This window comes from Felis catus, chromosome C1 (assembly GCF_018350175.1).
Source record: "Felis catus isolate Fca126 chromosome C1, F.catus_Fca126_mat1.0, whole genome shotgun sequence".
Lineage (NCBI taxonomy): Eukaryota > Metazoa > Chordata > Mammalia > Carnivora > Felidae > Felis > Felis catus.
Genome location: NC_058375.1, coordinates 35,758,916 through 35,772,021, shown reverse-complemented (window position 1 = coordinate 35,772,021; position 13,106 = coordinate 35,758,916). Strand labels below are relative to the sequence as shown.

Below are 13,106 nucleotides of genomic sequence, written 5' to 3'. Positions count from 1 at the left end.
ATAAATAAACATTAAAAAAAAAGAAAGAAAAATTGTCAAAAGAGCAGTAGGTGTAGTTCTTGGGTTACCTACAACCTGTACTTTTATACATTAAACTTATACCTCTAAATAAAACATTTTGCACATCTGCTGATAAGTGAACATATTGATCTGTTACATTGTGGCAAGCAACAGTTTGATTTTGCTGTGTTTGTAGGTGCAGCACTATTAGTCCAACTTTAAATATTTTGTGCATTTTACTGATATTTTACATAAATAAATTGAAAATGGAAAGATGAGGGGCGCCTGGGTGGCTCAGTCAGTTAAGCGTCCGACTTCGGCTCAGGTCATGATCTCACGGTCTGTGAGTTCGAGCCCCACGTCGGGCTCTGTGCTGACAGCTCAGAGCCTGGAGCCTGTTTCAGATTCTGTGTCTCCCTCTCTCTCTGCCCCTCCCCTGTTCATGCTGTGTCTCTCTCTGTCTCAAAAATAAATAAACATTAAAAAAAATTAAAAAAGAAAATGGAAAGATGAAATTGCTGATAGTGGTGATCAAATGTATATATCTTATAAATACATTGCAGTTGGGCTGGCTACCAAATGGTTAACCTGAAAGTGCTAACTCTTTATTTTCATTTGGATGTCCATTAGTGTTAACTTGGTTTATTTTGTGTCTTATTTTATTTTATTTTAGAGAGAGAGAGAGTGCCAGTGGTGGGGGGGGGGGGAGAGAGAGAGAATATCTTAAGCAGGCTCCATGCTCAGCGTGTAGCCTTATGCATGGCTCAATCTCACAACCCTGAGATCATGACCTGGACCAAAGTCAAGAGTCAGACTCTTAACCGACTGAGCCACCCAGGTGCCCCTTTTTTTGTGTTCATTTTAAGGGGCAAAAAGTATATCTGCATATATATTTGCTTATTGAGAATAGAGCTCCTTTCCCTTCTTTGATAAAGTTAAATTTTCATACATTTGACTTTGATGCAAGATTTTATGAACAAATCATGAATGAAAATAGGATACTTACTGCTTATACGTTTTCCTTGGACACTGATCAAAACTGAAAAGGAACCTTGAGGGGAATAGAATTTTTCAGATTCTAAAAGCACCACAATAATATGAGAAGATGTATGTTAGTAATCATTTCATGATGTACATAAATCAAACCATCATGCTGTAGCCCTAAACTTATACAGAGATATATGTCAATTATTCCTCAATAAAATTGGAAAAAATATCATACAGTTAATAAAATTGCATGACAGGGCTCAACAACAACAACAACAACAACAACAACAGTAGTGACTCCTGTTGAAGCACTTGCTGTATTTCAGGCTCTATGCTTACTATGCCACAAGTCTAATCTCATTTGATTCTTACAGTCATTAATTGAAGTAGTCAATATGCTGCCCCTCCATTTTATAATACAGCATCCTAGAGTTCATAGAATTAAAATGATTCATCTAAAATCACAGAGCCAGTATGTAGAGGCATTTGTTGATTTCAAAGCCCATGTAGTAATCATTACCTTGCATTACTCTCCTGTTTGCTCAATAGTCAAGTTTGAAAAAGCCTCTTTTATAGTCAGATTATGACTAGATAATAAAATCTGTGTAAGAAAAAAGGCAAGAATCTCTCTGGTGGTACAAATAGTGTTTTCAGGAACAGGAAATAGTAAACTTATTGATAATAGATATCTTTCCCATTTGTAATGTATTGAAAGGGTGACAACAGAACACCCAAGATATTACAGGTTATTGATACGACATTTTGCAGAAGATTGAGGCTGATGAAATATTTGATTTGCTAACCTGTAATGTATATAAGAATTTTCTGGGTAAATAGAACCAACAGCACAATAAATAATTATTATAACATCATTGCCATATTATTATCTGTCCCCACCTTAAGACTGAATCTGAATTAATGTGTGCACTCTTTTCTCTAATTTGCTTCTTACAGTATGAAAGCAGCCCTTTTCTAAACAATCTAAAGAATAAATGTTTAAGAAACTGAAAGCACTGTGTTAGCCAATAGCCCCTGCTGCAGTTATTCCATTTGCAGAAGCAGAAATGCAAACCTCAAATGTTGACCAAATGACAAGATGCCAGAAAGGTCTTTTAAAAAAGACCACCGGGAAGCAGCTGGGTTTCTGACAAGCAGCATGATCCATCTGGAAATACATCAATTACAGGAGTAAATGAATATAAGGAAGGAGTAAGGAGAGAGAAGCATGTTCTAGTCTTGGCTAATCTTCAACCGGGAGGAGCCAATACAAATTTTAGAGACAAAGCAGAAAAATCAGAAACTGATGGCCGTGGAAGCTTAGAATATAAGATTGATTAGATTAAATCTGAGTAAATTTTGGTCTGTTTTTCCCGAAGATCTTTTCTGGAAATGAATGTGATTTGTATTTGACAGTTGAGAAGAAATAATTAATGTATTTATTTAGTCAGCAATCACATACCAGGTGCCGGACATAATGATTCCTGAGTGAGATTTGAAGTTGTATAGAATTTATGGGCCATGAGAGGGATTGGGAAGAGTGTGTGTGTATGTGGGGGGGGGGGGTATGGTTTCAGGCAGAGGGAACAGTATATGCTGAGGGACAGAGGAAAGGCCAATGTTGATGTTAAAGGAATAATATTCTCTGTGTCCTGGGAAAAATTGCTCTTCAGAAAAAAGTCATGACTCATTTTCATTTTCAGGATGGGAACAGCATTCATAGCACACATAGATGGTTCTTATTGTTGAGGAAAACAATGTATGAGTTTTAGGAGGGATGAGGAATGGGTAGGGGAGAGGAGGACCGGAGAGAGCAGAACTGATCTGCCAAAGAAAGCAAGAAATGAGAGGAATTTGGAGTTTGGGAGCAGCTAGGGCAATAGGCCTGGGCAACTTGGAGAGAGTAGAGCAGTGAGGAGAAGCACTGAAAAGATGGGAAGGCTAGGTCTTAGGAAGAGCCTTGGGCAAAAGAAATCATTGTGAGCTGGAGAACAGGAGAATGAGTGAGAAGGAAAACATGGGTCCTTCCCAAAGGATGTACAAAACACTGGGAGGGCATAAACTTCTGCATTCCTTGTGACAGTGTCTTGAGTAATTTTTATTTGGGTATTAAAGAGTAACCCCAGCAGACTGGGAGACTCAAGGTGATAGTTGAATTATACCTATTTTGCTAAGTTGACATCATCTTTTATTTGTGAGTTTTGGCTGCTTTTACCAAGTGGCAAACAAAACTTTGTTCTTAAGGTTCAGCAACTTATCAGCTCCATTTTTTAATACAGTAAAACCTTGGTTTGTGAGCATAATTTGTTCTGGAAACATGCTTGTAATCCAAAGCACTGGTATATCAAAGTGAATTTGGGCCATTGGCTCAGTTGTGATCATGTGACGTTCAGCATCACGTACTACTTGTGAGAAATCGCTCACTTATCAAGTTAAAATTTATTAGAAATGCTCTGGTCTTGTGGAACACTCACAGAACAAGTTACTTGCAACCCAAGGTTTTACTGTATTTTAAAATAATTTAAGTTGGTGATTTTGTAATTTACGTTCTGAGTATAAAATGTTTTGGGGGCTCCTGGGTGGTTCAGTCATTTAAGCATCCAACTCTTGATTTCAGCTCAGGTCATGATCTCAAGGTCATGGAATCAAACCCCACATTAGGCTCTACAAGTTGAGCTCTTGGTCCAAGAGGCTGTTCCATGTGAACCTGATGGGACATGCCTTGGGCCACCCAATGCCCCTCTGCATGCTAGATAACTACTATGATAGGTTTTCAATAAATACTTATTTACTGAATGAATCAGCAAATTCATGAATACTACTTTGTTTCCTTTATTTGCTTTTTAATTTGGCATCAATCAGTAATTATATTAGTCATGTTACTAACAGGTGTCTGAAACTTTGTTTTGATTTTTCTCTGTGTTTTACTTTATAGAATTTTTCATCCATATGGATGACAAAGTCAACAAAACTATCTGACCCTTGAACAACTGTGTTTAACTGAGTGATTTTAGTCCAAGGAAAGATTAATTATATTTGCTCTTTCACTACATACTACCAAAGATTAGTTGGCATAAGAGTAAAACAGATGAGACAAAATTATTAAGGATCATCAAATAATGGTGGAATTTTGGTCACGAGAAGTTTTTTTTAAAAAAAAATATATCTTAAATCTAGATTTTTACCCAATTTTTAAGTCAATATACTTGGCTTATATGTTGTTGCATCCTTTGACCAAATGTTTGCACCTTTTGGGTTTAAAAGGCCAAATATTGAAGGGTCACCCACCAGTGCAATTGCTTTGTCTTTACCTCGGTCAACAGAACCTGCTGAATCCTTCAGCCTCACAGAGGATGGAGGAAATTTTCACAGGGAATCCTGACCTGGAGAATATAACATCCTTTGTTCCCTGTTGTAGCTGCAGCACAGAAGCAATGCCTGGCACTTAGCAGGCATTCAAAACATATTTGTTGAATAAATGAATGAGTGAATAAATCTGTTTACTCATCATAATCATTCAGATGTTAAAAGATTTTCCAGATGCCTAAATAGGAATAAATGCATAAGTAACATTATCTGGCAAAAATAGGGAAAGTCTGAATTATGCTAGCATCAGTCTGACAAATGGAGTGAACTACTGTGTTATTGTTTGTTTGCTCATGTTTAAATTTTCTTCACAAAAATATAATTTTTGTTTTACAACTGTGTGGTCAATTAGAGGTGTGACTGATTCTGTGGACTGGCTCACTCAACATCTGTTCTAGTCTCATTATAGTGTGTCTTCCTGGAATGCTGAAAACTGAAAAGCTTAGGACGACATTTTCCAGACTCCTTTGTTGCTAGGACTTTGGATGAGATATGGGTTTCTTCAATCAAATGCATTCACCTGGGACCTGAAAATGAACTGAATTAAGAGGGTAAAGAAAGGGAAAATTTGAGGCACCTATCTTGCTGGTCCTGGTGGTTTAGAGGCAAGCAGTTTGGTTTAGACCTGGAAGCAGAGGTGATAGTTCCTTCATTTGGCAGGTAGCTTCCTGATATGGAAAAGGTAGCATGATTCCAGAGCTTGTGACTACTAGTGGCTACTTTCTGATTCAGCAGGTAGCTTCCTGTTCTTGGCAGGAATAACAGCTTCCTTCATAGCCCAGTTCTATGGTCTGGCTTAGAAACTGCTCCTGGAAGATCAGCCTAGAGTTTCTTTAGCCCATCTAACAATATTGTAAGCCATTTGATACCTTTCAATAAATCCCTTTCTGCCCCCCAAGGAATAGTTGTTTTTTTTTTTTTCCTCTGCCACTGAACTTTACCTGAAGCAAGGGGCTGAGAATTACTGTACAGCTGACAAAATTATTTATTACTATATAGATCATTAGGATACAGATGTACTTTAATATTTATGAAATTTCACATACTTTCTTGTCCGGGAACTCCAGTTTCAAACAAAAATGTGTGCTCCTGAAATAGTCTGTACATTGATTTAAAAAAAAAATCCTACCAACTTTGAATTTTATTGAAGTACTCTTTTGTGGTTAGTTAATGCTATTAGACTGCGGTTTGCATTCTACTGAATGCATTCTACTGAATGTGACAGAATTCTACTGGATTTAAGCAAAAGCAAAATGAATTTATATAAGGATACAGGTCCTCTCATAGAACCCAAGGTCAAGGATGCCTCTGGGCCTCAGAAATGTCCTGGAGCCAAGGACTGCAGTGCTACAGAGAACCCAGGAAGCCCTCTCACCATTGTTTCTCTGAATATCTGCTTCGTTCCTTCTCACTACTAACTTTCTCTGCATCCCAATCAAGAGGGTTAAAAAAAGGATTCCATCTCCACTTATATACCCTCCCTTTAAGAGGACAAAAGACTGGGATGCCCAGGTGGCTCAGTTGGTTAAGTGTCCTACTCTTGATGTTGGCTCAGGTCATGATATCACATTTTGTGGGTTCAGACCCCGCATTGGACTCCGCACTGGCAGTGTGGAGCCTGCTTGGGATTCTGTCTCTCCCTCTCTCTCTGCCCCTCCCCCTCTTGCTCTCTCTGTCTCTCTCTCAAAATAAATAAACTTAAAAAAAATTTAGGGGCACCTGGGTGGCTCAGTCAGTTAAGCGTCCAACTTTGGCTCAGGTCTGATCTCACCATTCATGAGTTCAAGCCCCACATTGGGCACTGTGCTGATAGCTCAAAGCCTGGAGCCTGCTTTGGATTCTTTGTCTCCCTCTTTCTTTGACCCTTTCCCACTCACACTCTGTGTCTGTCTCAAAAATAAATAAACATTAAAAAAATTAAAAACAAAAGAGGACAGAAGACTGAAGTAGGGATCTCCTAGATTTAATTCCAGAATCTTGAGGAAAGACTATGAGTAGCCTACTTCAGTCAAGTGCTGAGTTCAATTAAGTTGGACAACTCTAGAGGTTGCCATTCATCCTGTTTTCTATTCAAAATGCACCCATGGAGCACAACATTTTGTAGAATAGGATGTGAATCATGCCACTACCTACCCTGTACCAATCAGCTGGAGTCTGGAGTCAGTCCTGTTGTGGGAACCTGGCGGTGGGTGCTCTGCTCCTGGAATCATGTAGATTGTCGGTAAAGGGAGGTGGATCTGTAGGAAGGGCAAATTGTCATGTATGTGGGAATTACTGGGAGCTTAGGAGACAAGCTCACTGATGTTTATTATAAGAATGATATATTGATCTTAACTATATTAGACCGGCTGTAGGCAAATTACAGCCCGTAGGCCTAGTTTTTGTAAATACAGTTTTATTGGAACACAACCACACCCCTTTGTTTCATGTTGTCTATGGCTGCTCTTGTTCTACACCAGCAGAGTTCTGCAGTAGCAGCAGAAAATATACATTTCACAAAGCTACAGTATTTACTATTTGGTCCTTTACAGAAAAAGTTGGTTGACTCCTGTGTTAGACTCCTGTTACTCAAAATGAGGCCCCTAAGCCAGGAGTCTCAGTATCACCAGGGAGCTTGTCCGGCCTCCACTTGGAACTATTGAATCAAAATCTGATTTTTTTTTTTTTAAATCCATTGAGGCATTTATTTGCATGTATGTATTACATCCCTAGGAAAAGAAACCCAGGATTTCCCCTCTTCTCTGTTTTCGTCTTGCCTTTTTATGGTCCATGACACTAGCTGTCAGTATAATGAAGCCAAATCAAGGGGATAGGAGCAGGTTATTCTACCATTTTCCTAGATCTTTGAGTTGCATATCAAATATGGGGCTGATTACTCCATACTTGTTTAACCTGCTCATGAGGTTCATAACAACTTTCCCAGCTCTGTGATCACCAATGGTTTCAAATTCATCAATGTAACCATGTTTCAGCATTACAATTAGAAACTGGACAATGACTTCGGAGCATGGCCTAATAAGAACCTAGTGTTTGCCTCTCTTCGGCATTGTTGATATTCTTGACAGCATCAGTCAGGACACTGATATGCACCATTATGACAGCATGGAGAGATGGCACAGACAGAGCCTGCTTTTTAACAAGATCCCCAGGTGATTCAGAGGCACATTAAGGTTTAAGAAGCACTATATTAAACTCCTCAGTGGGCATAATCAATACTATTGAAAGTTGCGTTTCACACAAGCCTCTTTTACCCCGTGGGACATGATGTAATCCCCTAGTGTGTAATCCCCTAGACTAGCGTGCCACTATCTCTGGATTTGATGTAGTGAATTTTTTAATGTTTATTTATTTTTGAGAAAGAGAGGCGGTGGTGGGAGAGAGAGCACGGGGGAGAGGGGCAGAGAGAGAAGGAGATACAGAATCCGAAGCAGGCTTCAGGCTCTGAGATGTCAGCACAGAACCTGATGCGGGCCTTGAACTCAGAAACCATGAGACCATGACCTGAGCTAAGTCAGCCGCTTAACCGACCGAGCCACCTAGGTGCCCCTTGATGTAGTGATTTTTTTTTTTTCTTGGACTGTGTCAGGGCACAGTATCATTACCATCAGCCAGAATCAGCCTGGACAAAGAGATATCTGGCTACAGTTTGTTAGGTGCCTACTCATTCATTCAGTTGTAACTAATATTTATTGAGGGCATACTCTGTGCCAGGAACTGAACTACAAACGGGGGCAAATTGGCACAGTCTCAGCCCTCATAGTGTTATGAAATGTAGTGAAATTATTTTTGAGAGAGAGAGAGAGAGCAGGGGAGAAGGACAGAGGGAGAGAATCCTAAGCAATCTAATGTGGGGCTTCATCCCATGATCCAGGGATGATGACCTGAGCCAGAACCAAGAGTAGGATTCTCAACCAGCTGAGCCACCCAGGTACCCCATAGGTACTTTAATCCTCATGAGAAAACTGAGGCTTGGAGAGACTAACTGACTTGCTCCAAGTCATATGGCTGGTGAGTGGCAGAGCTGAAAATTGCACCTATGTCTATCTGATACAACAGTTTATGCTTTTTTCTATGTAGCATTGCTAAATGTGGTTCTAGGAGATTATAATCTAAATAGGTCTATAGGCAAAGAGCCAGTGTATTACAGATAAGAAACAGTATTCTTATCTCCCACTTCCAGATACAGCCAAGATGATGCTGCAAGATTAGGGCAGGATAGAAACTAGAGGAGCCCAGCTCTTCTCCTGAGACCTTCTCTTCAGAAGTGACAGACCTGCCACCTTTATCTGTGAGAAAAACAGATGACTCTGGTTCAATCACTCCTTCCTGAGACTTGGAGTGAAATTCATCTGAGGTGAATTCACCTAAGGTAGGACAAAAAAAAACCACTGCCCTGGGGAGAATAAGGATCAGGGTTAATGCTGCTTCTTCCATGTGACTCCCGGGATGAATCCTCTTCAATGGGGCCACGTTTCCTTTCTGAATCTGCCTCCCACCTGTTCTATACATGTCCTCAACTGACCCTGCCCTCTCTCCTTGCCTTGCTCCTAAGTCATTCCATTTTACCCTCTTGAACTTCCATTCTGAGAGCTACAAATATACCTCTCCTATATACCTATATCTGGAGGAGAGAGATGAAGTGGAGAAAAGGAGGTGTGAGAAGGGGGAGATCAGGACACAAGTGCACAATGGAGAGAGAACTACACAGGCGAAATAGTGTACAAAATAGGCATCAGTTTCCCTTAGCCAGCTGCAGTGACACACAAGTAGATATTTTAATCCTATGCCTAAAGCATTACTGTTCAGAAAAAGTAAGGCAGGTAACTGAAAAGTTGCAAAATCTAGCAGCTAGAATCAGAAGTGCTCCAAGAATTGGATCTAAAGGAGACTGAAAGTCAAGCACCCAGGAAAGGAGAGGAGAGGCGCAAATGGGAGGAGAGAAGGATAGAGGTGATGTAAGACTAAATAGAAGAAAGTCTGGCAATTAGGAGAGAAAGGAAGTAGTCTGACATTGGAAAGTGCCTGGCATGTAAAATGAGAACCTGGCAAGGGAAGAACAGGTGACGAATCAATTACAACAGATCTTGCCTGCCATTATCTGGGCTTTGGAAGTAAGTTGATGAGGTTTGGATTTAATAAATATTAAAATTCTAAAAACACTTAACTGCTGAGGGAAGCTTTGGAGCAAACAGCATATGAATAGATTTCTAAGGCTAGACTAGACATCCATCTATTATGGATGGTTTGAGACTAACACATCCATCCTGCTACCACAGAGAGAATTTAATGACCCTGCAGGCCTTCCTTCCAAACTTCTGAAAAGCTGGGATGGGTGGAGGGAGGGAGATTAAATGGTGCTAACTTTCATTCTGTGGTTTTTATCACAGATTCTCTGCCATTAATTCAGACACAATTGATGAGCATTTTCTCCTAACAAAGGATTTAACTGTTGGTCTTTTCACGAACATTGCTGTCCAATCCTTATATACCTTTTTATATACTTATTGCCCTACATTTATATACCCCTAAACACAGTAAAGTTCTACTGTGTAAGTTTATTTGGAATTTGCAATAGTTTTTTAAAGATTTTATTTTTAAGTAAATTTTATACCCAATTTGGGGCTCAAATTTGCAATCCTGAGATCAAGAGTTGCATGCTTGACTGACTGAGCCAGCTGGTGCACCTGGATTTTACAATAATTTGAACAGGGGCTGTATATATATATATATATATATATATATATATATATATGTGTGTGTGTGTGTGTGTGTGTGTGTGTGTGTGTGTGTGTGTGTGTGTATGCATGCTGGAATATTACTCAGCCATAAAAAAATAATGAGATCTTGCCATTTGGAACATCATGGATGGACCTAGAGGGTATAATCTAAGTGGAATAAGTCAGTCACAGAAAGACAACTACCATATAACTTCACTCATATGTGGAATTTAAGAAATAAAACAAATGAACACTCAAAGGAAAAAAGAGGCAAACAAAAAAACCCAGACTCTTAAAATACAGAGAACAAACTGGTAGTTGCCAGCAGGGAGGTGGTTGAGGGGATGGATGAAATAGGTAAAGGGGATTAAGAGTACACTGATTGTGATAAGCACTGAGTAATGTATAGAGTTGTTGAATCATATTATACATCTGCAACTAATATAACACTCTATGTTAATTATACTTAAAAAAAACAGGGCTGTCAAAACAGAGCCATTTAGGACAGGATAATTCTTTGTTGTGGGGGTACTGTACTGTGCATTGTAGGATGTTTAGCAGCATTTCTAGCTTATACCCTCTAGATGCCAGTAGCATGCCCCCTGCCCCCAGTTTATAACAGCCAAAAATGTCTTCAGGTATTGCCAAATGTCCCCTGAGAGGTAAAATAACTTCTGGGTGAGAACCACTGCTGTAAAATTATAGTAATTAATGTGTTACAGGTGTAAAGATAGACAAATGATCCATGGAACAGAAGAAAGAGACCAAAAATAGAATCCTGCAAATATGGAATGTGATAAATGTTGAAGATAAAATTGCATGCCAATGGAGGAGGAATAGGTATTTATTAAATGGTGCTGGAGGAATTGATTGAAAAAAATTACAATTGTACTTCATACCATTCATAAAAACTTTTAGAAACAAATATGGGAGAATTTCTTCATCATTTCAAGTTATGAAGGATTTCTTTATGGGGCGCCTGGGTGGCGCAGTCGGTTAAGCGTCCGACTTCAGCCAGGTCACGATCTCGCGGTCCGTGAGTTCGAGCCCCGCGTCGGGCTCTGGGCTGATGGCTCAGAGCCTGGAGCCTGTTTCCGATTCTGTGTCTCCCTCTCTCTCTGCCCCTTGCCCGTTCATGCTCTGTCTCTCTCTGTCCCAAAAATAAATAAACGTTGAAAAAAAAAATTAAAATATTTTTTATGTTTATTTTTGAGACAGAAACAGACAGCTGTCAGCACAGAGCCTGACGTGGGGCTTGAACCCATGAACTGTGAGATCACGACCTGAGCTGAAGTTGGATGCTTAATCAACTGAGCCACCCAGGCACCCCAAGTTATGAAGGATTTCTTAAACAGGACACAAAAAGCACAAACCATGAATGAAAAATTTTATATCTTTTGTGTTGAAAATTACGTACCTCAATGGTTTCATAGACAAAGTGAAAAGCTAAGTGGCAGGTTGGAAGAAACGTCCAAATATATAATTAAGACATACCAATCAACACCTAAATACTGACTGTGTTAGTTTCCTAGGCCTGTTGTAACAGATTACCACAAACCAAATAACTTGAAAAACAGAAATTTATTTTCTCAGTCCTGGAGTCTAGAAGTCCAAAATCAAGGCATCAGCAAGACTGATTCCTTCTGATGGCTCTAAGGGAGAATCATTCCATGCCTCTCTCCTACCTTCTGGTGATTGCCATCAAACCTTGGCATTTCTTGGCTTGTAGCTGCATCACTCCAGTCTCCGCCTCTGTCTTCACATGGCCTTATTCTCTGTGTCTCTGTGTCTTAACATGGGCTTCTTAGGACACCAGTCATTATATTTGGGGCCCGCCCTACTCTAGTATGATTTAATCTTAACTTACTTACATCCGCAAAGACTGTATTTCTAAGCAAGGTCTCATTTTGAAGTTCTGGTGGGACACTATTCAAACCCCTACCATCTGCCATCTGAACCCCCAAATTCATATCTATTCCACATGCATAAAACTTTTATTCTATCCTAAATCCCCCAAAATGTTAATTTATTCTAGTATCAATGCTAAATCCCAAATCTCACAATATAGATAATCTAAATCAGGTATAAGTGAGATTCGGGGTATGGACCACCCTGAAACAAAATTCTTCTCCATCTATGGACCTCTAAACCTAGAAAACAAATTGATTCTGAAATACAATGGCGAGACAAACATATGATAGATACTCCTATTCTGAAAGGGAGAAAATGGAAGGAATAAGAGTAACTAGTCTCAAGCAAGTTCAAAACCTAGCAGGGCAAATTCCATTTGGTTTCAAGGCCTGAGAATCATTTTTTTTGTGGCTTGATCTGCCCTCTGGGCTGGAGGAAGCCTCTGTAGCCTGTGCCTCTGTGTCTGTGTCTACAGTATTGCCCTTGGAGTCATTCTTCCTTTTACCTGAAGCGTAGCACATATTTGTAGTTAAATACAGCTCATTTCCTGCTGGTTAGAATCTTTGAAGTCTGACAACTTTCCTTCATTTAGTTCTGTCTCTGGCCCCTTCAGTCCAAACTGGCAGTGTTTCTGCTGATATACCATTTTCAAAAAACTGTGTTGATCTTCCATATATGTCAAGGGGATTCATGCCATTACATAAGAGGGTTCTCCAAAGATTTTTTTTCTGGAGAACCCATTTCTATTCCTGGATCATGCATGCTGAGAAGGTTGATTTAGACCCATAAGTCACAAATTTATTATTATTTTTTTTTCTTTTTTCTTTTCTTTTGTCTTTTTTTTATTTTATTTATTTATTTTTTTATATATATATGAAATTTATTGACAAATTGGTTTCCATACAACACCCAGTGCTCATCCCAAAAGGTGCCCTCCTCAATACCCATCACCCACCCCTCCCCTCCCTCCCACCCCCCATCAACCCTCAGTTTGTTCTCAGTTTTTAACAGTCTCTTATGCTTTGGCTCTCTCCCACTCTAACCTCTTTTTTTTCTTTCCTTCCCCTCCCCCATGGGTTCCTGTTAAGTTTCTCAGGATCCACATAAGAGTGAAACCATATGGTATCT

General features: G+C 39.6%; 2 long non-coding RNA genes across 5 annotated transcripts in view; one reads left to right on the top strand and one right to left on the bottom strand.

The window, feature by feature from the left end:
• Positions 1-13,106, top strand: part of LOC123379589 — a 47,563-nt gene that overhangs the window by 17,847 nt on the left and 16,610 nt on the right. For 2 of the 4 annotated variants that reach the window (XR_006584237.1, XR_006584235.1), the window contains exon 3: positions 8,531-8,719. The exons of the other annotated variants lie outside the window; for them this stretch is intronic. This is a non-coding gene — a long non-coding RNA (uncharacterized LOC123379589). The remainder of the gene's footprint in view (positions 1-8,530; positions 8,720-13,106) is intronic. 4 annotated transcript variants of the gene reach the window in all.
• Positions 6,260-13,106, bottom strand: part of LOC123379590 — a 52,813-nt gene continuing 45,966 nt past the window's right edge. The window contains exon 3 of the long non-coding RNA XR_006584238.1: positions 6,260-6,587. This is a non-coding gene — a long non-coding RNA (uncharacterized LOC123379590). The remainder of the gene's footprint in view (positions 6,588-13,106) is intronic.